Here is a 22,188-nt window from a genome sequence, read left to right as displayed (position 1 = left end):
TCATGGAGCTGCTGCACGCCTCCCGTTTTGCCAGCATAATCAGGGCCTTACTTCGAGGCTAGTGCTCACATTGACTTTCACGTTTGGTATAGAGCAGAGCAGGGTGAGCTTCCAACTAGGAACTGGAAGCACAAGGTTTCTTTCGAGAAAACTCATTTTCTTCTATGTGCCATGCCGGCTGTAAGTAAAAGCACGGTAACAACAGTGCTTTTCGGGTAGCTTCGGGGCCGCATCAACGGAGCTTTCATAATGGGAAAACTAGCCTTGTGCCGTCAGTCTCTAATTTCTAGCTTGACACGCAGCATACACGCAGGAGCAGAGCTTCCTGGTTCTACGCAGTGTTCTGGTACTGAAACGGGTGCTGAAGCAAGGCCCCTAGGAGTGTTGAAAAGCTCACTACCTTGAAACTAAAGCAGAAAACGATGAAGGTCTCATGGAGCTGCTGCACGCCTCTCGTTTTGCAAGGATAATCACGGCCTTACTTCGAAGCTTGGGATCACGTTGACTTTCACTTTAGGTATAGCGCAGAACAGGGTGAGCTTCCAACAAAGAACTGGAAACCCAAGGTTTCTTAGGAGAAAACTCATTTTCTCCTCAGAACCATGCCGGCAGTGAGGAAAACCCCGGCAACAACAATGCTTTTCAGGTAGCTTCGAGGCCGCATGAACGGAGCTTTCATAATGGGAAAAGAAGCCTTATGCCATCAGTCTCCAATTTCTAGGTTGACACGCAGCATACACGCAGGACCAGAGCTTACTGTCTCTACACAGTGTTCTGGTACCGAAACGGTTGCTTAAGCAAAGTCCCTAGGAATTTTGGAAAGCTACTACCGTGAAACTAAAGCAGAACAGCGATGAAGGCCTCATGGAGCTGCTGCACGCCTCCCGTTTTGCCAGCATAATCAGGGCCTTACTTCGAGGCTAGTGCTCACATTGACTTTCACGTTTGGTATAGAGCAGAGCAGGGTGAGCTTCCAACTAGGAACTGGAAGCACAAGGTTTCTTTCGAGAAAACTCATTTTCTTCTATGAACCATGCCAGCTGTAAGTAAAAGCACGGTAACTACAGTGCTTTTCAGGTAGCTTCGGGGCCGCATGAATGGAGCTTTCAAAACGGGAAAACAAGCCTTGTGCCATCAGTCTCTAATTTCTAGGTTGACACGCAGCATACACGCAGGAGCAGAGCTTCCTGGTTCTACGCAGTGTTCTGGTACTGAAACGGGTGCTGAAGCAAGGCCCCTAGGAGTGTTGAAAAGCTTACTACCTTGAAACTAAAGCAGAACAACGATGAAGGCCTCATGGAGCCGCTGCACGCCTCTCGTTTTGCAAGGATAATCAGGGCCTTACTTCGAAGCTTGGGCTCACGTTGACTTTCACTTTAGATATAGCGCAGAGCAGGGTGAGCTTCCAACAAGGAACTGGAAACCCAAGGTTTCTTAGGAGAAAACTCATTTTCTTCTCAGAACCATGCCGGCAGTGAGGAAAACCCCGGCAACAACAATGCTTTTCAGGTAGCTTCGAGGCCGCATGAACGGAGCTTTCATAATGGGAAAAGAAGCCTTATGCCATCAGTCTCCAATTTCTAGGTTGACACGCAGCATACACGCAGGACCAGAGCTTACTGTCTCTACGCAGTGTTCTGGTACCGAAACGGTTGCTTAAGCAAAGTCCCTAGGAGCCTTGGAAAGCTTACTACCGTGAAACTAAAGCAGAACAGCGATGAAGGCCTCATGGAGCTGCTGCACGCCTCCCGTTTTGCCAGGATAATCAGGGCCTTACTTCGAGGCTAGTGCTCACATTGACTTTCACGTTTGGTATAGAGCAGAGCCGGGTGAGCTTCCAACTAGGAACTGGAAGCACAAGGTTTCTTTCGAGAAAACTCATTTTCTTCTATGTGCCATGCCGGCTGTAAGTAAAAGCACGGTAACAACAGTGCTTTTCAGGTAGCTTCGGGGCCGCATCTACGGAGCTTTCAAAACGGGAAAACTAGCCTTGTGCCGTCAGCCTCTAATTTCTAGGTTGACACGCAGCATACACGCAGGAGCAGAACTTCCTGGTTCTACGCAGTGTTCTGGTACTGAAACGGGTGCTGAAGCAAGGCCCCTAGGAGTGTTGAAAAGCTTACTACCTTGAAACTAAAGCAGAACAACGATGAAGGCCTCATGGAGCTGCTGCACGCCTCTCGTTTTGCAAGGATAATCAGGGCCTTACTTCGAAGCTTGGGCTCACGTTGACTTTCACTTTAGGTATAGCGCAGAGCAGGGTGAGCTTCCAACAAGGAACTGGAAACCCAAGGTTTCTTAGGAGAAAACTCATTTTCTCCTCAGAACCATGCCGGCAGTGAGGAAAACCCCGGCAACAACAATGCTTTTCAGGTAGCTTCGAGGCCGCATGAACGGAGCTTTCATAATGGGAAAAGAAGCCTTATGCCATCAGTCTCCAATTTCTAGGTTGACACGCAGCATACACGCAGGACCAGAGCTTACTGTCTCTACGCAGTGTTCTGGTACCGAAACGGTTGCTTAAGCAAAGTCCCTAGGAATGTTGGAAAGCTACTACCGTGAAACTAAAGCAGAACAGCGATGAAGGCCTCATGGAGCTGCTGCACGCCTCCCGTTTTGCCAGCATAATCAGGGCCTTACTTCGAGGCTAGTGCTCACATTGACTTTCACGTTTGGTATAGAGCAGAGCAGGGTGAGCTTCCAACTAGGAACTGGAAGCACAAGGTTTCTTTCGAGAAAACTCATTTTCTTCTATGTGCCATGCCGGCTGTAAGTAAAAGCACGGTAACAACAGTGCTTTTCGGGTAGCTTCGGGGCCGCATCAACGGAGCTTTCATAATGGGAAAACTAGCCTTGTGCCGTCAGTCTCTAATTTCTAGCTTGACACGCAGCATACACGCAGGAGCAGAGCTTCCTGGTTCTACGCAGTGTTCTGGTACTGAAACGGGTGCTGAAGCAAGGCCCCTAGGAGTGTTGAAAAGCTCACTACCTTGAAACTAAAGCAGAAAACGATGAAGGTCTCATGGAGCTGCTGCACGCCTCTCGTTTTGCAAGGATAATCACGGCCTTACTTCGAAGCTTGGGCTCACGTTGACTTTCACTTTAGGTATAGCGCAGTACAGGGTGAGCTTCCAACAAAGAACTGGAAACCCAAGGTTTCTTAGGAGAAAACTCATTTTCTCCTCAGAACCATGCCGGCAGTGAGGAAAACCCCGGCAACAACAATGCTTTTCAGGTAGCTTCGAGGCCGCATGAACGGAGCTTTCATAATGGGAAAAGAAGCCTTATGCCATCAGTCTCCAATTTCTAGGTTGACACGCAGCATACACGCAGGACCAGAGCTTACTGTCTCTACGCAGTGTTCTGGTACCGAAACGGTTGCTTAAGCAAAGTCCCTAGGAGTCTTGGAAAGCTTACTACCGTGAAACTAAAGCAGAACAGCGATGAAGGCCTCATGGAGCTGCTGCACGCCTCCCGTTTTGCCAGGATAATCAGGGCCTTACTTCGAGGCTAGTGCTCACATTGACTTTCACGTTTGGTATAGAGCAGAGCCGGGTGAGCTTCCAACTAGGAACTGGAAGCACAAGGTTTCTTTCGAGAAAACTCATTTTCTTCTATGTGCCATGCCGGCTGTAAGTAAAAGCACGGTAACAACAGTGCTTTTCAGGTAGCTTCGGGGCCGCATCTACGGAGCTTTCAAAATGGGAAAACTAGCCTTGTGCCGTCAGCCTCTAATTTCTAGGTTGACACGCAGCATACACGCAGGAGCAGAACTTCCTGGTTCTACGCAGTGTTCTGGTACTGAAACGGGTGCTGAAGCAAGGCCCCTAGGAGTGTTGAAAAGCTTACTACCTTGAAACTATAGCAGAACAACGATGAAGGCCTCATGGAGCTGCTGCACGCCTCTCGTTTTGCAAGGATAATCAGGGCCTTACTTCGAAGCTTGGGCTCACGTTGACTTTCACTTTAGGTATAGCGCAGAGCAGGGTGAGTTTCCAACAAGGAACTGGAAACCCAAGGTTTCTTAGGAGAAAACTCATTTTCTCCTCAGAACCATGCCGGCAGTGAGGAAAACCCCGGCAACAACAATGCTTTTCAGGTAGCTTCGAGGCCGCATGAACGGAGCTTTCATAATGCCAAAGAAGCCTTATGCCATCAGTCTCCAATTTCTAGGTTGACACGCAGCATACACGCAGGACCAGAGCTTACTGTCTCTACGCAGTGTTCTGGTACCGAAACGGTTGCTTAAGCAAAGTCCCTAGGAGCCTTGGAAAGCTTACTACCGTGAAACTAAAGCAGAACAGCGATGAAGGCCTCATGGAGCTGCTGCACGCCTCCCGTTTTGCCAGCATAATCAGGGCCTTACTTCGAGGCTAGTGCTCACATTGACTTTCACGTTTGGTATAGAGCAGAGCCGGGTGAGCTTCCAACTAGGAACTGGAAGCACAAGGTTTCTTTCGAGAAAACTCATTTTCTTCTATGAACCATGCCGGCTGTAAGTAAAAGCACGGTAACAACAGTGCTTTTCAGGTAGCTTCGGGGCAACATCAACGGAGCTTTCATAATGGGAAAACTAGCCTTGTGCCATCAGTCTCTAATTTCTAGGTTGACACGCAGCATACACGCAGGAGCAGAGCTTCCTGGTTCTACGCAGTGTTCTGGTACTGAAACGGGTGCTGAAGCAAGGCCCCTAGGAGTGTTGAAAAGCTTACTACCTTGAAACTAAAGCAGAACAACGATGAAGGCCTCATGGAGCTGCTGCACGCCTCTCGTTTTGCAAGGATAATCAGGGCCTTACTTCGAAGCTTGGGCTCACGTTGACTTTCACTTTAGGTATAGCGCAGAGCAGGGTGAGCTTCCAACAAGGAACTGGAAACCCAAGGTTTCTTAGGAGAAAACTCATTTTCTTCTCAGAACCATGCCGGCAGTGAGGAAAACCCCGGCAACAACAATGCTTTTCAGGTAGCTTCGAGGCCGCATGAACGGAGCTTTCATAATGGGAAAAGAAGCCTTATGCCATCAGTCTCCAATTTCTAGGTTGACACGCAGCATACACGCAGGACCAGAGCTTACTGTCTCTACGCAGTGTTCTGGTACCGAAACGGTTGCTTAAGCAAAGTCCCTAGGAATGTTGGAAAGCTTACTACCGTGAAACTAAAGCAGAACAGCGATGAAGGCCTCATGGAGCTGCTGCACGCCTCCCGTATTGCCAGCATAATCAGGGCCTTACTTCGAGGCTAGTGCTCACATTGACTTTCACGTTTGGTATAGAGCAGAGCAGGGTGAGCTTCCAACTAGGAACTGGAAGCACAAGGTTTCTTTCGAGAAAACTCATTTTCTTCTATGTGCCATGCCGGCTGTAAGTAAAAGCACGGTAACAACAGTGCTTTTCAGGTAGCTTCGGGGCCGCATCAACGGAGCTTTCATAATGGGAAAACTAGCCTTGTGCCGTCAGTCTCTAATTTCTAGGTTGACACGCAGCATACACGCAGGAGCAGAGCTTCCTGGTTCTACGCAGTGTTCTGGTACTGAAACGGGTGCTGAAGCAAGGCCCCTAGGAGTGTTGAAAAGCTTACTACCTTGAAACTAAAGCAGAACAACGATGAAGGCCTCATGGAGCTGCTGCACGCCTCTCGTTTTGCAAGGATAATCAGGGCCTTACTTCGAAGCTTGGGCTCACGTTGACTTTCACTTTAGGTATAGCGCAGAGCAGGGTGAGCTTCCAACAAGGAACTGGAAACCCAAGGTTTCTTAGGAGAAAACTCATTTTCTCCTCAGAACCATGCCGGCAGTGAGGAAAACCCCGGCAACAACAATGCTTTTCAGGTAGCTTCGAGGCCGCATGAACGGAGCTTTCATAATGGGAAAAGAAGCCTTATGCCATCAGTCTCCAATTTCTAGGTTGACACGCAGCATACACGCAGGACCAGAGCTTACTGTCTCTACGCAGTGTTCTGGTACCGAAACGGTTGCTTAAGCAAAGTCCCTAGGAATGTTGGAAAGCTAGTACCGTGAAACTAAAGCAGAACAGCGATGAAGGCCTCATGGAGCTGCTGCACGCCTCCCGTTTTGCCAGCATAATCAGGGCCTTACTTCGAGGCTAGTGCTCACATTGACTTTCACGTTTGGTATAGAGCAGAGCAGGGTGAGCTTCCAACTAGGAACTGGAAGCACAAGGTTTCTTTCGAGAAAACTCATTTTCTTCTATGTGCCATGCCGGCTGTAAGTAAAAGCACGGTAACAACAGTGCTTTTCGGGTAGCTTCGGGGCCGCATCAACGGAGCTTTCATAATGGGAAAACTAGCCTTGTGCCGTCAGTCTCTAATTTCTAGCTTGACACGCAGCATACACGCAGGAGCAGAGCTTCCTGGTTCTACGCAGTGTTCTGGTACTGAAACGGGTGCTGAAGCAAGGCCCCTAGGAGTGTTGAAAAGCTCACTACCTTGAAACTAAAGCAGAAAACGATGAAGGTCTCATGGAGCTGCTGCACGCCTCTCGTTTTGCAAGGATAATCACGGCCTTACTTCGAAGCTTGGGCTCACGTTGACTTTCACTTTAGGTATAGCGCAGTACAGGGTGAGCTTCCAACAAAGAACTGGAAACCCAAGGTTTCTTAGGAGAAAACTCATTTTCTCCTCAGAACCATGCCGGCAGTGAGGAAAACCCCGGCAACAACAATGCTTTTCAGGTAGCTTCGAGGCCGCATGAACGGAGCTTTCATAATGGGAAAAGAAGCCTTATGCCATCAGTCTCCAATTTCTAGGTTGACACGCAGCATACACGCAGGACCAGAGCTTACTGTCTCTACACAGTGTTCTGGTACCGAAACGGTTGCTTAAGCAAAGTCCCTAGGAATGTTGGAAAGCTACTACCGTGAAACTAAAGCAGAACAGCGATGAAGGCCTCATGGAGCTGCTGCACGCCTCCCGTTTTGCCAGCATAATCAGGGCCTTACTTCGAGGCTAGTGCTCACATTGACTTTCACGTTTGGTATAGAGCAGAGCCGGGTGAGCTTCCAACTAGGAACTGGAAGCACAAGGTTTCTTTCGAGAAAACTCATTTTCTTCTATGAACCATGCCAGCTGTAAGTAAAAGCACGGTAACTACAGTGCTTTTCAGGTAGCTTCGGGGCCGCATGAATGGAGCTTTCAAAACGGGAAAACAAGCCTTGTGCCATCAGTCTCTAATTTCTAGGTTGACACGCAGCATACACGCAGGAGCAGAGCTTCCTGGTTCTACGCAGTGTTCTGGTACTGAAACGGGTGCTGAAGCAAGTCCCCTAGGAGTGTTGAAAAGCTTACTACCTTGAAACTAAAGCAGAACAACGATGAAGGCCTCATGGAGCCGCTGCACGCCTCTCGTTTTGCAAGGATAATCAGGGCCTTACTTCGAAGCTTGGGCTCACGTTGACTTTCACTTTAGGTATAGCGCAGAGCAGGGTGAGCTTCCAACAAGGAACTGGAAACCCAAGGTTTCTTAGGAGAAAACTCATTTTCTTCTCAGAACCATGCCGGCAGTGAGGAAAACCCCGGCAACAACAATGCTTTTCAGGTAGCTTCGAGGCCGCATGAACGGAGCTTTCATAATGGGAAAAGAAGCCTTATGCCATCAGTCTCCAATTTCTAGGTTGACACGCAGCATACACGCAGGACCAGAGCTTACTGTCTCTACGCAGTGTTCTGGTACCGAAACGGTTGCTTAAGCAAAGTCCCTAGGAGTCTTGGAAAGCTTACTACCGTGAAACTAAAGCAGAACAGCGATGAAGGCCTCATGGAGCTGCTGCACGCCTCCCGTTTTGCCAGGATAATCAGGGCCTTACTTCGAGGCTAGTGCTCACATTGACTTTCACGTTTGGTATAGAGCAGAGCCGGGTGAGCTTCCAACTAGGAACTGGAAGCACAAGGTTTCTTTCGAGAAAACTCATTTTCTTCTATGTGCCATGCCGGCTGTAAGTAAAAGCACGGTAACAACAGTGCTTTTCAGGTAGCTTCGGGGCCGCATCTACGGAGCTTTCAAAATGGGAAAACTAGCCTTGTGCCGTCAGCCTCTAATTTCTAGGTTGACACGCAGCATACACGCAGGAGCAGAACTTCCTGGTTCTACGCAGTGTTCTGGTACTGAAACGGGTGCTGAAGCAAGGCCCCTAGGAGTGTTGAAAAGCTTACTACCTTGAAACTAAAGCAGAACAACGATGAAGGCCTCATGGAGCTGCTGCACGCCTCTCGTTTTGCAAGGATAATCAGGGCCTTACTTCGAAGCTTGGGCTCACGTTGACTTTCACTTTAGGTATAGCGCAGAGCAGGGTGAGTTTCCAACAAGGAACTGGAAACCCAAGGTTTCTTAGGAGAAAACTCATTTTCTCCTCAGAACCATGCCGGCAGTGAGGAAAACCCCGGCAACAACAATGCTTTTCAGGTAGCTTCGAGGCCGCATGAACGGAGCTTTCATAATGCCAAAGAAGCCTTATGCCATCAGTCTCCAATTTCTAGGTTGACACGCAGCATACACGCAGGACCAGAGCTTACTGTCTCTACGCAGTGTTCTGGTACCGAAACGGTTGCTTAAGCAAAGTCCCTAGGAGCCTTGGAAAGCTTACTACCGTGAAACTAAAGCAGAACAGCGATGAAGGCCTCATGGAGCTGCTGCACGCCTCCCGTTTTGCCAGCATAATCAGGGCCTTACTTCGAGGCTAGTGCTCACATTGACTTTCACGTTTGGTATAGAGCAGAGCCGGGTGAGCTTCCAACTAGGAACTGGAAGCACAAGGTTTCTTTCGAGAAAACTCATTTTCTTCTATGAACCATGCCGGCTGTAAGTAAAAGCACGGTAACAACAGTGCTTTTCAGGTAGCTTCGGGGCAACATCAACGGAGCTTTCATAATGGGAAAACTAGCCTTGTGCCATCAGTCTCTAATTTCTAGGTTGACACGCAGCATACACGCAGGAGCAGAGCTTCCTGGTTCTACGCAGTGTTCTGGTACTGAAACGGGTGCTGAAGCAAGGCCCCTAGGAGTGTTGAAAAGCTTACTACCTTGAAACTAAAGCAGAACAACGATGAAGGCCTCATGGAGCTGCTGCACGCCTCTCGTTTTGCAAGGATAATCAGGGCCTTACTTCGAAGCTTGGGCTCACGTTGACTTTCACTTTAGGTATAGCGCAGAGCAGGGTGAGCTTCCAACAAGGAACTGGAAACCCAAGGTTTCTTAGGAGAAAACTCATTTTCTTCTCAGAACCATGCCGGCAGTGAGGAAAACCCCGGCAACAACAATGCTTTTCAGGTAGCTTCGAGGCCGCATGAACGGAGCTTTCATAATGGGAAAAGAAGCCTTATGCCATCAGTCTCCAATTTCTAGGTTGACACGCAGCATACACGCAGGACCAGAGCTTACTGTCTCTACGCAGTGTTCTGGTACCGAAACGGTTGCTTAAGCAAAGTCCCTAGGAATGTTGGAAAGCTTACTACCGTGAAACTAAAGCAGAACAGCGATGAAGGCCTCATGGAGCTGCTGCACGCCTCCCGTATTGCCAGCATAATCAGGGCCTTACTTCGAGGCTAGTGCTCACATTGACTTTCACGTTTGGTATAGAGCAGAGCAGGGTGAGCTTCCAACTAGGAACTGGAAGCACAAGGTTTCTTTCGAGAAAACTCATTTTCTTCTATGTGCCATGCCGGCTGTAAGTAAAAGCACGGTAACAACAGTGCTTTTCAGGTAGCTTCGGGGCCGCATCAACGGAGCTTTCATAATGGGAAAACTAGCCTTGTGCCGTCAGTCTCTAATTTCTAGGTTGACACGCAGCATACACGCAGGAGCAGAGCTTCCTGGTTCTACGCAGTGTTCTGGTACTGAAACGGGTGCTGAAGCAAGGCCCCTAGGAGTGTTGAAAAGCTCACTACCTTGAAACTAAAGCAGAAAACGATGAAGGTCTCATGGAGCTGCTGCACGCCTCTCGTTTTGCAAGGATAATCACGGCCTTACTTCGAAGCTTGGGCTCACGTTGACTTTCACTTTAGGTATAGCGCAGAACAGGGTGAGCTTCCAACAAAGAACTGGAAACCCAAGGTTTCTTAGGAGAAAACTCATTTTCTCCTCAGAACCATGCCGGCAGTGAGGAAAACCCCGGCAACAACAATGCTTCTCAGGTAGCTTCGAGGCCGCATGAACGGAGCTTTCATAATGGGAAAAGAAGCCTTATGCCATCAGTCTCCAATTTCTAGGTTGACACGCAGCATACACGCAGGACCAGAGCTTACTGTCTCTACGCAGTGTTCTGGTACCGAAACGGTTGCTTAAGCAAAGTCCCTAGGAATGTTGGAAAGCTACTACCGTGAAACTAAAGCAGAACAGCGATGAAGGCCTCATGGAGCTGCTGCACGCCTCCCGTTTTGCCAGCATAATCAGGGCCTTACTTCGAGGCTAGTGCTCACATTGACTTTCACGTTTGGTATAGAGCAGAGCAGGGTGAGCTTCCAACTAGGAACTGGAAGCACAAGGTTTCTTTCGAGAAAACTCATTTTCTTCTATGAACCATGCCAGCTGTAAGTAAAAGCACGGTAACTACAGTGCTTTTCAGGTAGCTTCGGGGCCGCATGAATGGAGCTTTCAAAACGGGAAAACAAGCCTTGTGCCATCAGTCTCTAATTTCTAGGTTGACACGCAGCATACACGCAGGAGCAGAGCTTCCTGGTTCTACGCAGTGTTCTGGTACTGAAACGGGTGCTGAAGCAAGGCCCCTAGGAGTGTTGAAAAGCTTACTACCTTGAAACTAAAGCAGAACAACGATGAAGGTCTCATGGAGCTGCTGCACGCCTCTCGTTTTGCAAGGATAATCAGGGCCTTACTTCGAAGCTTGGGCTCACGTTGACTTTCACTTTAGGTATAGCGCAGAACAGGGTGAGCTTCCAACAAAGAACTGGAAACCCAAGGTTTCTTAGGAGAAAACTCATTTTCTCCTCAGAACCATGCCGGCAGTGAGGAAAACCCCGGCAACAACAATGCTTTTCAGGTAGCTTCGAGGCCGCATGAACGGAGCTTTCATAATGGGAAAAGAAGCCTTATGCCATCAGTCTCCAATTTCTAGGTTGACACGCAGCATACACGCAGGACCAGAGCTTACTGTCTCTACGCAGTGTTCTGGTACCGAAACGGTTGCTTAAGCAAAGTCCCTAGGAATGTTGGAAAGCTACTACCGTGAAACTAAAGCAGAACAGCGATGAAGGCCTCATGGAGCTGCTGCACGCCTCCCGTTTTGCCAGCATAATCAGGGCCTTACTTCGAGGCTAGTGCTCACATTGACTTTCACGTTTGGTATAGAGCAGAGCAGGGTGAGCTTCCAACTAGGAACTGGAAGCACAAGGTTTCTTTCGAGAAAACTCATTTTCTTCTATGAACCATGCCAGCTGTAAGTAAAAGCACGGTAACTACAGTGCTTTTCAGGTAGCTTCGGGGCCGCATGAATGGAGCTTTCAAAACGGGAAAACAAGCCTTGTGCCATCAGTCTCTAATTTCTAGGTTGACACGCAGCATACACGCAGGAGCAGAGCTTCCTGGTTCTACGCAGTGTTCTGGTACTGAAACGGGTGCTGAAGCAAGTCCCCTAGGAGTGTTGAAAAGCTTACTACCTTGAAACTAAAGCAGAACAACGATGAAGGCCTCATGGAGCCGCTGCACGCCTCTCGTTTTGCAAGGATAATCAGGGCCTTACTTCGAAGCTTGGGCTCACGTTGACTTTCACTTTAGGTATAGCGCAGAACAGGGTGAGCTTCCAACAAAGAACTGGAAACCCAAGGTTTCTTAGGAGAAAACTCATTTTCTCCTCAGAACCATGCCGGCAGTGAGGAAAACCCCGGCAACAACAATGCTTTTCAGGTAGCTTCGAGGCCGCATGAACGGAGCTTTCATAATGGGAAAAGAAGCCTTATGCCATCAGTCTCCAATTTCTAGGTTGACACGCAGCATACACGCAGGACCAGAGCTTACTGTCTCTACGCAGTGTTCTGGTACCGAAACGGTTGCTTAAGCAAAGTCCCTAGGAATGTTGGAAAGCTACTACCGTGAAACTAAAGCAGAACAGCGATGAAGGCCTCATGGAGCTGCTGCACGCCTCCCGTTTTGCCAGCATAATCAGGGCCTTACTTCGAGGCTAGTGCTCACATTGACTTTCACGTTTGGTATAGAGCAGAGCAGGGTGAGCTTCCAACTAGGAACTGGAAGCACAAGGTTTCTTTCGAGAAAACTCATTTTCTTCTATGAACCATGCCAGCTGTAAGTAAAAGCACGGTAACTACAGTGCTTTTCAGGTAGCTTCGGGGCCGCATGAATGGAGCTTTCAAAACGGGAAAACAAGCCTTGTGCCATCAGTCTCTAATTTCTAGGTTGACACGCAGCATACACGCAGGAGCAGAGCTTCCTGGTTCTACGCAGTGTTCTGGTACTGAAACGGGTGCTGAAGCAAGTCCCCTAGGAGTGTTGAAAAGCTTACTACCTTGAAACTAAAGCAGAACAACGATGAAGGCCTCATGGAGCCGCTGCACGCCTCTCGTTTTGCAAGGATAATCAGGGCCTTACTTCGAAGCTTGGGCTCACGTTGACTTTCACTTTAGGTATAGCGCAGAGCAGGGTGAGCTTCCAACAAGGAACTGGAAACCCAAGGTTTCTTAGGAGAAAACTCATTTTCTTCTCAGAACCATGCCGGCAGTGAGGAAAACCCCGGCAACAACAATGCTTTTCAGGTAGCTTCGAGGCCGCATGAACGGAGCTTTCATAATGGGAAAAGAAGCCTTATGCCATCAGTCTCCAATTTCTAGGTGGACACGCAGCATACACGCAGGACCAGAGCTTACTGTCTCTACGCAGTGTTCTGGTACCGAAACGGTTGCTTAAGCAAAGTCCCTAGGAGCCTTGGAAAGCTTACTACCGTGAAACTAAAGCAGAACAGTGATGAAGGCCTCATGGAGCTGCTGCACGCCTCCCGTTTTGCCAGGATAATCAGGGCCTTACTTCGAGGCTAGTGCTCACATTGACTTTCACGTTTGGTATAGAGCAGAGCCGGGTGAGCTTCCAACTAGGAACTGGAAGCACAAGGTTTCTTTCGAGAAAACTCATTTTCTTCTATGTGCCATGCCGGCTGTAAGTAAAAGCACGGTAACAACAGTGCTTTTCAGGTAGCTTCGAGACCGCATGAATGGAGCTTTCAAAACGGGAAAACAAGCCTTGTGCCATCAGTCTCTAATTTCTAGGTTGACACGCAGCATACACGCAGGAGCAGAGCTTCCTGGTTCTACGCAGTGTTCTGGTACTGAAACGGGTGCTGAAGCAAGGCCCCTAGGAGTGTTGAAAAGCTTACTACCTTGAAACTAAAGCAGAACAACGATGAAGGCCTCATGGAGCTGCTGCACGCCTCTCGTTTTGCAAGGATAATCAGGGCCTTACTTCGAAGCTTGGGCTCACGTTGACTTTCACTTTAGGTATAGCGCAGAGCAGGGTGAGCTTCCAACAAGGAACTGGAAACCCAAGGTTTCTTAGGAGAAAACTCATTTTCTCCTCAGAACCATGCCGGCAGTGAGGAAAACCCCGGCAACAACAATGCTTTTCAGGTAGCTTCGAGGCCGCATGAACGGAGCTTTCATAATGGGAAAAGAAGCCTTATGCCATCAGTCTCCAATTTCTAGGTTGACACGCAGCATACACGCAGGACCAGAGCTTACTGTCTCTACGCAGTGTTCTGGTACCGAAACGGTTGCTTAAGCAAAGTCCCTAGGAATGTTGGAAAGCTACTAACGTGAAACTAAAGCAGAACAGCGATGAAGGCCTCATGGAGCTGCTGCACGCCTCCCGTTTTGCCAGCATAATCAGGGCCTTACTTCGAGGCTAGTGCTCACATTGACTTTCACGTTTGTTATAGAGCAGAGCAGGGTGAGCTTCCAACTAGGAACTGGAAGCACAAGGTTTCTTTCGAGAAAACTCATTTTCTTCTATGAACCATGCCGGCTGTAAGTAAAAGCACGGTAAAAACAGTGCTTTTCAGGTAGCTTCGGGGCAGCATCAACGGAGCTTTCATAATGGGAAAACTAGCCTTGTGCCATCAGTCTCTAATTTCTAGGTTGACACGCAGCATACACGCAGGAGCAGAGCTTCCTGGTTCTACGCAGTGTTCTGGTACTGAAACGGGTGCTGAAGCAAGGCCCCTAGGAGTGTTGAAAAGCTTACTACCTTGAAACTAAAGCAGAACAACGATGAAGGCCTCATGGAGCTGCTGCACGCCTCTCGTTTTGCAAGGATAATCAGGGCCTTACTTCGAAGCTTGGGCTCACGTTGACTTTCACTTTAGGTATAGCGCAGAGCAGGGTGAGTTTCCAACAAGGAACTAGAAACCCAAGGTTTCTTAGGAGAAAACTCATTTTCTCCTCAGAACCATGCCGGCAGTGAGGAAAACCCCGGCAACAACAATGCTTTTCAGGTAGCTTCGAGGCCGCATGAACGGAGCTTTCATAATGCCAAAGAAGCCTTATGCCATCAGTCTCCAATTTCTAGGTTGACACGCAGCATACACGCAGGACCAGAGCTTACTGTCTCTACGCAGTGTTCTGGTACCGAAACGGTTGCTTAAGCAAAGTCCCTAGGAATGTTGGAAAGCTACTACCGTGAAACTAAAGCAGAACAGCGATGAAGGCCTCATGGAGCTGCTGCACGCCTCCCGTTTTGCCAGCATAATCAGGGCCTTACTTCGAGGCTAGTGCTCACATTGACTTTCACGTTTGGTATAGAGCAGAGCAGGGTGAGCTTCCAACTAGGAACTGGAAGCACAAGGTTTCTTTCGAGAAAACTCATTTTCTTCTATGAACCATGCCGGCTGTAAGTAAAAGCACGGTAACAACAGTGCTTTTCAGGTAGCTTCGGGGCCGCATCTACGGAGCTTTCAAAATGGGAAAACTAGCCTTGTGCCGTCAGCCTCTAATTTCTAGGTTGACACGCAGCATACACGCAGGAGCAGAGCTTCCTGGTTCTACGCAGTGTTCTGGTACTGAAACGGGTGCTGAAGCAAGGCCCCTAGGAGTGTTGAAAAGCTCACTACCTTGAAACTAAAGCAGAAAACAATGAAGGTCTCATGGAGCTGCTGCACGCCTCTCGTTTTGCAAGGATAATCACGGCCTTACTTCGAAGCTTGGGCTCACGTTGACTTTCACTTTAGGTATAGCGCAGAACAGGGTGAGCTTCCAACAAAGAACTGGAAACCCAAGGTTTCTTAGGAGAAAACTCATTTTCTCCTCAGAACCATGCCGGCAGTGAGGAAAACCCCGGCAACAACAATGCTTTTCAGGTAGCTTCGAGGCCGCATGAACGGAGCTTTCATAATGGGAAAAGAAGCCTTATGCCATCAGTCTCCAATTTCTAGGTTGACACGCAGCATACACGCAGGACCAGAGCTTACTGTCTCTACGCAGTGTTCTGGTACCGAAACGGTTGCTTAAGCAAAGTCCCTAGGAATGTTGGAAAGCTACTACCGTGAAACTAAAGCAGAACAGCGATGAAGGCCTCATGGAGCTGCTGCACGCCTCCCGTTTTGCCAGCATAATCAGGGCCTTACTTCGAGGCTAGTGCTCACATTGACTTTCACGTTTGGTATAGAGCAGAGCAGGGTGAGCTTCCAACTAGGAACTGGAAGCACAAGGTTTCTTTCGAGAAAACTCATTTTCTTCTATGAACCATGCCAGCTGTAAGTAAAAGCACGGTAACTACAGTGCTTTTCAGGTAGCTTCGGGGCCGCATGAATGGAGCTTTCAAAACGGGAAAACAAGCCTTGTGCCATCAGTCTCTAATTTCTAGGTTGACACGCAGCATACACGCAGGAGCAGAGCTTCCTGGTTCTACGCAGTGTTCTGGTACTGAAACGGGTGCTGAAGCAAGTCCCCTAGGAGTGTTGAAAAGCTTACTACCTTGAAACTAAAGCAGAACAACGATGAAGGCCTCATGGAGCTGCTGCACGCCTCTCGTTTTGCAAGGATAATCAGGGCCTTACTTCGAAGCTTGGGCTCACGTTGACTTTCACTTTAGGTATAGCGCAGAGCAGGGTGAGCTTCCAACAAGGAACTGGAAACCCAAGGTTTCTTAGGAGAAAACTCATTTTCTTCTCAGAACCATGCCGGCAGTGAGGAAAACCCCGGCAACAACAATGCTTTTCAGGTAGCTTCGAGGCCGCATGAACGGAGCTTTCATAATGGGAAAAGAAGCCTTATGCCATCAGTCTCCAATTTCTAGGTTGACACGCAGCATACACGCAGGACCAGAGCTTACTGTCTCTACGCAGTGTTCTGGTACCGAAACGGTTGCTTAAGCAAAGTCCCTAGGAGTCTTGGAAAGCTTACTACCGTGAAACTAAAGCAGAACAGCGATGAAGGCCTCATGGAGCTGCTGCACGCCTCCCGTTTTGCCAGGATAATCAGGGCCTTACTTCGAGGCTAGTGCTCACATTGACTTTCACGTTTGGTATAGAGCAGAGCCGGGTGAGCTTCCAACTAGGAACTGGAAGCACAAGGTTTCTTTCGAGAAAACTCATTTTCTTCTATGTGCCATGCCGGCTGTAAGTAAAAGCACGGTAACAACAGTGCTTTTCAGGTAGCTTCGGGGCCGCATCTACGGAGCTTTCAAAATGGGAAAACTAGCCTTGTGCCTTCAGCCTCTAATTTCTAGGTTGACACGCAGCATACACGCAGGAGCAGAGCTTCCTGGTTCTACGCAGTGTTCTGGTACTGAAACGGGTGCTGAAGCAAGGCCCCTAGGAGTGTTGAAAAGCTTACTACCTTGAAACTAAAGCAGAACAACGATGAAGGTCTCATGGAGCTGCTGCACGCCTCTCGTTTTGCAAGGATAATCAGGGCCTTACTTCGAAGCTTGGGCTCACGTTGACTTTCACTTTAGGTATAGCGCAGAACAGGGTGAGCTTCCAACAAAGAACTGGAAACCCAAGGTTTCTTAGGAGAAAACTCATTTTCTCCTCAGAACCATGCCGGCAGTGAGGAAAACCCCGGCAACAACAATGCTTTTCAGGTAGCTTCGAGGCCGCATGAACGGAGCTTTCATAATGGGAAAAGAAGCCTTATGCCATCAGTCTCCAATTTCTAGGTTGACACGCAGCATACACGCAGGACCAGAGCTTACTGTCTCTACGCAGTGTTCTGGTACCGAAACGGTTGCTTAAGCAAAGTCCCTAGGAATGTTGGAAAGCTACTACCGTGAAACTAAAGCAGAACAGCGATGAAGGCCTCATGGAGCTGCTGCACGCCTCCCGTTTTGCCAGCATAATCAGGGCCTTACTTCGAGGCTAGTGCTCACATTGACTTTCACGTTTGGTATATAGCAGAGCAGGGTGAGCTTCCAACTAGGAACTGGAAGCACAAGGTTTCTTTCGAAAAAACTCATTTTCTTCTATGAACCATGCCAGCTGTAAGTAAAAGCACGGTAACTACAGTGCTTTTCAGGTAGCTTCGGGGCCGCATGAATGGAGCTTTCAAAACGGGAAAACAAGCCTTGTGCCATCAGTCTCTAATTTCTAGGTTGACACGCAGCATACACGCAGGAGCAGAGCTTCCTGGTTCTACGCAGTGTTCTGGTACTGAAACGGGTGCTGAAGCAAGTCCCCTAGGAGTGTTGAAAAGCTTACTACCTTGAAACTAAAGCAGAACAACGATGAAGGCCTCATGGAGCCGCTGCACGCCTCTCGTTTTGCAAGGATAATCAGGGCCTTACTTCGAAGCTTGGGCTCACGTTGACTTTCACTTTAGGTATAGCGCAGAGCAGGGTGAGCTTCCAACAAGGAACTGGAAACCCAAGGTTTCTTAGGAGAAAACTCATTTTCTTCTCAGAACCATGCCGGCAGTGAGGAAAACCCCGGCAACAACAATGCTTTTCAGGTAGCTTCGAGGCCGCATGAACGGAGCTTTCATAATGGGAAAAGAAGCCTTATGCCATCAGTCTCCAATTTCTAGGTTGACACGCAGCATACACGCAGGACCAGAGCTTACTGTCTCTACGCAGTGTTCTGGTACCGAAACGGTTGCTTAAGCAAAGTCCCTAGGAGCCTTGGAAAGCTTACTACCGTGAAACTAAAGCAGAACAGCGATGAAGGCCTCATGGAGCTGCTGCACGCCTCCCGTTTTGCCAGGATAATCAGGGCCTTACTTCGAGGCTAGTGCTCACATTGACTTTCACGTTTGGTATAGAGCAGAGCCGGGTGAGCTTCCAACTAGGAACTGGAAGCACAAGGTTTCTTTCGAGAAAACTCATTTTCTTCTATGTGCCATGCCGGCTGTAAGTAAAAGCACGGTAACAACAGTGCTTTTCAGGTAGCTTCGAGACCGCATGAATGGAGCTTTCAAAACGGGAAAACAAGCCTTGTGCCATCAGTCTCTAATTTCTAGGTTGACACGCAGCATACACGCAGGAGCAGAGCTTCCTGGTTCTACGCAGTGTTCTGGTACTGAAACGGGTGCTGAAGCAAGGCCCCTAGGAGTGTTGAAAAGCTTACTACCTTGAAACTAAAGCAGAACAACGATGAAGGCCTCATGGAGCTGCTGCACGCCTCTCGTTTTGCAAGGATAATCAGGGCCTTACTTCGAAGCTTGGGCTCACGTTGACTTTCACTTTAGGTATAGCGCAGAGCAGGGTGAGCTTCCAACAAGGAACTGGAAACCCAAGGTTTCTTAGGAGAAAACTCATTTTCTCCTCAGAACCATGCCGGCAGTGAGGAAAACCCCGGCAACAACAATGCTTTTCAGGTAGCTTCGAGGCCGCATGAACGGAGCTTTCATAATGGGAAAAGAAGCCTTATGCCATCAGTCTCCAATTTCTAGGTTGACACGCAGCATACACGCAGGACCAGAGCTTACTGTCTCTACGCAGTGTTCTGGTACCGAAACGGTTGCTTAAGCAAAGTCCCTAGGAATGTTGGAAAGCTACTAACGTGAAACTAAAGCAGAACAGCGATGAAGGCCTCATGGAGCTGCTGCACGCCTCCCGTTTTGCCAGCATAATCAGGGCCTTACTTCGAGGCTAGTGCTCACATTGACTTTCACGTTTGTTATAGAGCAGAGCAGGGTGAGCTTCCAACTAGGAACTGGAAGCACAAGGTTTCTTTCGAGAAAACTCATTTTCTTCTATGAACCATGCCGGCTGTAAGTAAAAGCACGGTAAAAACAGTGCTTTTCAGGTAGCTTCGGGGCAGCATCAACGGAGCTTTCATAATGGGAAAACTAGCCTTGTGCCATCAGTCTCTAATTTCTAGGTTGACACGCAGCATACACGCAGGAGCAGAGCTTCCTGGTTCTACGCAGTGTTCTGGTACTGAAACGGGTGCTGAAGCAAGGCCCCTAGGAGTGTTGAAAAGCTCACTACCTTGAAACTAAAGCAGAAAACGATGAAGGTCTCATGGAGCTGCTGCACGCCTCTCGTTTTGCAAGGATAATCAGGGCCTTACTTCGAAGCTTGGGCTCACGTTGACTTTCACTTTAGGTATAGCGCAGGGCAGGGTGAGTTTCCAACAAGGAACTAGAAACCCAAGGTTTCTTAGGAGAAAACTCATTTTCTCCTCAGAACCATGCCGGCAGTGAGGAAAACCCCGGCAACAACAATGCTTTTCAGGTAGCTTCGAGGCCGCATGAACGGAGCTTCCATAATGCCAAAGAAGCCTTATGCCATCAGTCTCCAATTTCTAGGTTGACACGCAGCATACACGCAGGACCATAGCTTACTGTCTCTACGCAGTGTTCTGGTACCGAAACGGTTGCTTAAGCAAAGTCCCTAGGAATGTTGGAAAGCTACTACCGTGAAACTAAAGCAGAACAGCGATGAAGGCCTCATGGAGCTGCTGCACGCCTCCCGTTTTGCCAGCATAATCAGGGCCTTACTTCGAGGCTAGTGCTCACATTGACTTTCACGTTTGGTATAGAGCAGAGCAGGGTGAGCTTCCAACTAGGAACTGGAAGCACAAGGTTTCTTTCGAGAAAACTCATTTTCTTCTATGAACCATGCCGGCTGTAAGTAAAAGCACGGTAACAACAGTGCTTTTCAGGTAGCTTCGGGGCCGCATCTACGGAGCTTTCAAAATGGGAAAACTAGCCTTGTGCCGTCAGCCTCTAATTTCTAGGTTGACACGCAGCATACACGCAGGAGCAGAGCTTCCTGGTTCTACGCAGTGTTCTGGTACTGAAACGGGTGCTGAAGCAAGGCCCCTAGGAGTGTTGAAAAGCTTACTACCTTGAAACTAAAGCAGAACAACGATGAAGGCCTCATGGAGCTGCTGCACGCCTCTCGTTTTGCAAGGATAATCAGGGCCTTACTTCGAAGCTTGGGCTCACGTTGACTTTCACTTTAGGTATAGCGCAGAGCAGGGTGAGTTTCCAACAAGGAACTGGAAACCCAAGGTTTCTTAGGAGAAAACTCATTTTCTCCTCAGAACCATGCCGGCAGTGAGGAAAACCCCGGCCACAACAATGCTTTTCAGGTAGCTTCGAGGCCGCATGAACGGAGCTTTCATAATGCCAAAGAAGCCTTATGCCATCAGTCTCCAATTTCTAGGTTGACACGCAGCATACACGCAGGACCAGAGCTTACTGTCTCTACGCAGTGTTCTGGTACCGAAACGGTTGTTTAAGCAAAGTCCCTAGGAGCCTTGGAAAGCTTACTACCGTGAAACTAAAGCAGAACAGCGATGAAGGCCTCATGGAGCTGCTGCACGCCTCCCGTTTTGCCAGCATAATCAGGGCCTTACTTCGAGGCTAGTGCTCACATTGACTTTCACGTTTGTTATAGAGCAGAGCCGGGTGAGCTTCCAACTAGGAACTGGAAGCACAAGGTTTCTTTCGAGAAAACTCATTTTCTTCTATGAACCATGCCGGCTGTAAGTAAAAGCACGGTAACAACAGTGCTTTTCAGGTAGCTTCGGGGCAACATCAACGGAGCTTTCATAATGGGAAAACTAGCCTTCTGCCATCAGTCTCTAATTTCTAGGTTGACACGCAGCATACACGCAGGAGCAGAGCTTCCTGGTTCTACGCAGTGTTCTGGTACTGAAACGGGTGCTGAAGCAAGGCCCCTAGGAGTGTTGAAAAGCTTACTACCTTGAAACTAAAGCAGAACAACGATGAAGGCCTCATGGAGCTGCTGCACGCCTCTCGTTTTGCAAGGATAATCAGGGCCTTACTTCGAAGCTTGGGCTCACGTTGACTTTCACTTTAGGTATAGCGCAGAGCAGGGTGAGCTTCCAACAAGGAACTGGAAACCCAAGGTTTCTTAGGAGAAAACTCATTTTCTCCTCAGAACCATGCCGGCAGTGAGGAAAACCCCGGCAACAACAATGCTTTTCAGGTAGCTTCGAGGCCGCATGAACGGAGCTTTCATAATGGGAAAAGAAGCCTTATGCCATCAGTCTCCAATTTCTAGGTTGACACGCAGCATACACGCAGGACCAGAGCTTACTGTCTCTACGCAGTGTTCCGGTACCGAAACGGTTGCTTAAGCAAAGTCCCTAGGAATGTTGGAAAGCTACTACCGTGAAACTAAAGCAGAACAGCGATGAAGGCCTCATGGAGCTGCTGCACGCCTCCCGTTTTGCCAGCATAATCAGGGCCTTACTTCGAGGCTAGTGCTCACATTGACTTTCACGTTTGGTATAGAGCAGAGCCGGGTGAGCTTCCAACTAGGAACTGGAAGCACAAGGTTTCTTTCGAGAAAACTCATTTTCTTCTATGTGCCATGCCGGCTGTAAGTAAAAGCACGGTAACAACAGTGCTTTTCAGGTAGCTTCGAGACCGCATGAATGGAGCTTTCAAAACGGGAAAACAAGCCTTGTGCCATCAGTCTCTAATTTCTAGGTTGACACGCAGCATACACGCAGGAGCAGAGCTTCCTGGTTCTACGCAGTGTTCTGGTACTGAAACGGGTGCTGAAGCAAGGCCCCTAGGAGTGTTGAAAAGCTTACTACCTTGAAACTAAAGGAGAACAACGATGAAGGACTCATGGAGCTGCTGCACGCCTCTCGTTTTGCAAGGATAATCAGGGCCTTACTTCGAAGCTTGGGCTCACGTTGACTTTCACTTTAGGTATAGCGCAGAGCAGGGTGAGCTTCCAACAAGGAACTGGAAACCCAAGGTTTCTTAGGAGAAAACTCATTTTCTCCTCAGAACCATGCCGGCAG

This window comes from Eubalaena glacialis, chromosome 10 (genome assembly GCF_028564815.1).
Source record: "Eubalaena glacialis isolate mEubGla1 chromosome 10, mEubGla1.1.hap2.+ XY, whole genome shotgun sequence".
Taxonomy (NCBI): domain Eukaryota; kingdom Metazoa; phylum Chordata; class Mammalia; order Artiodactyla; family Balaenidae; genus Eubalaena; species Eubalaena glacialis.
The sequence above is the reverse complement of the archived record's forward strand: the minus strand, read 5'-3'. Positions refer to the sequence as shown.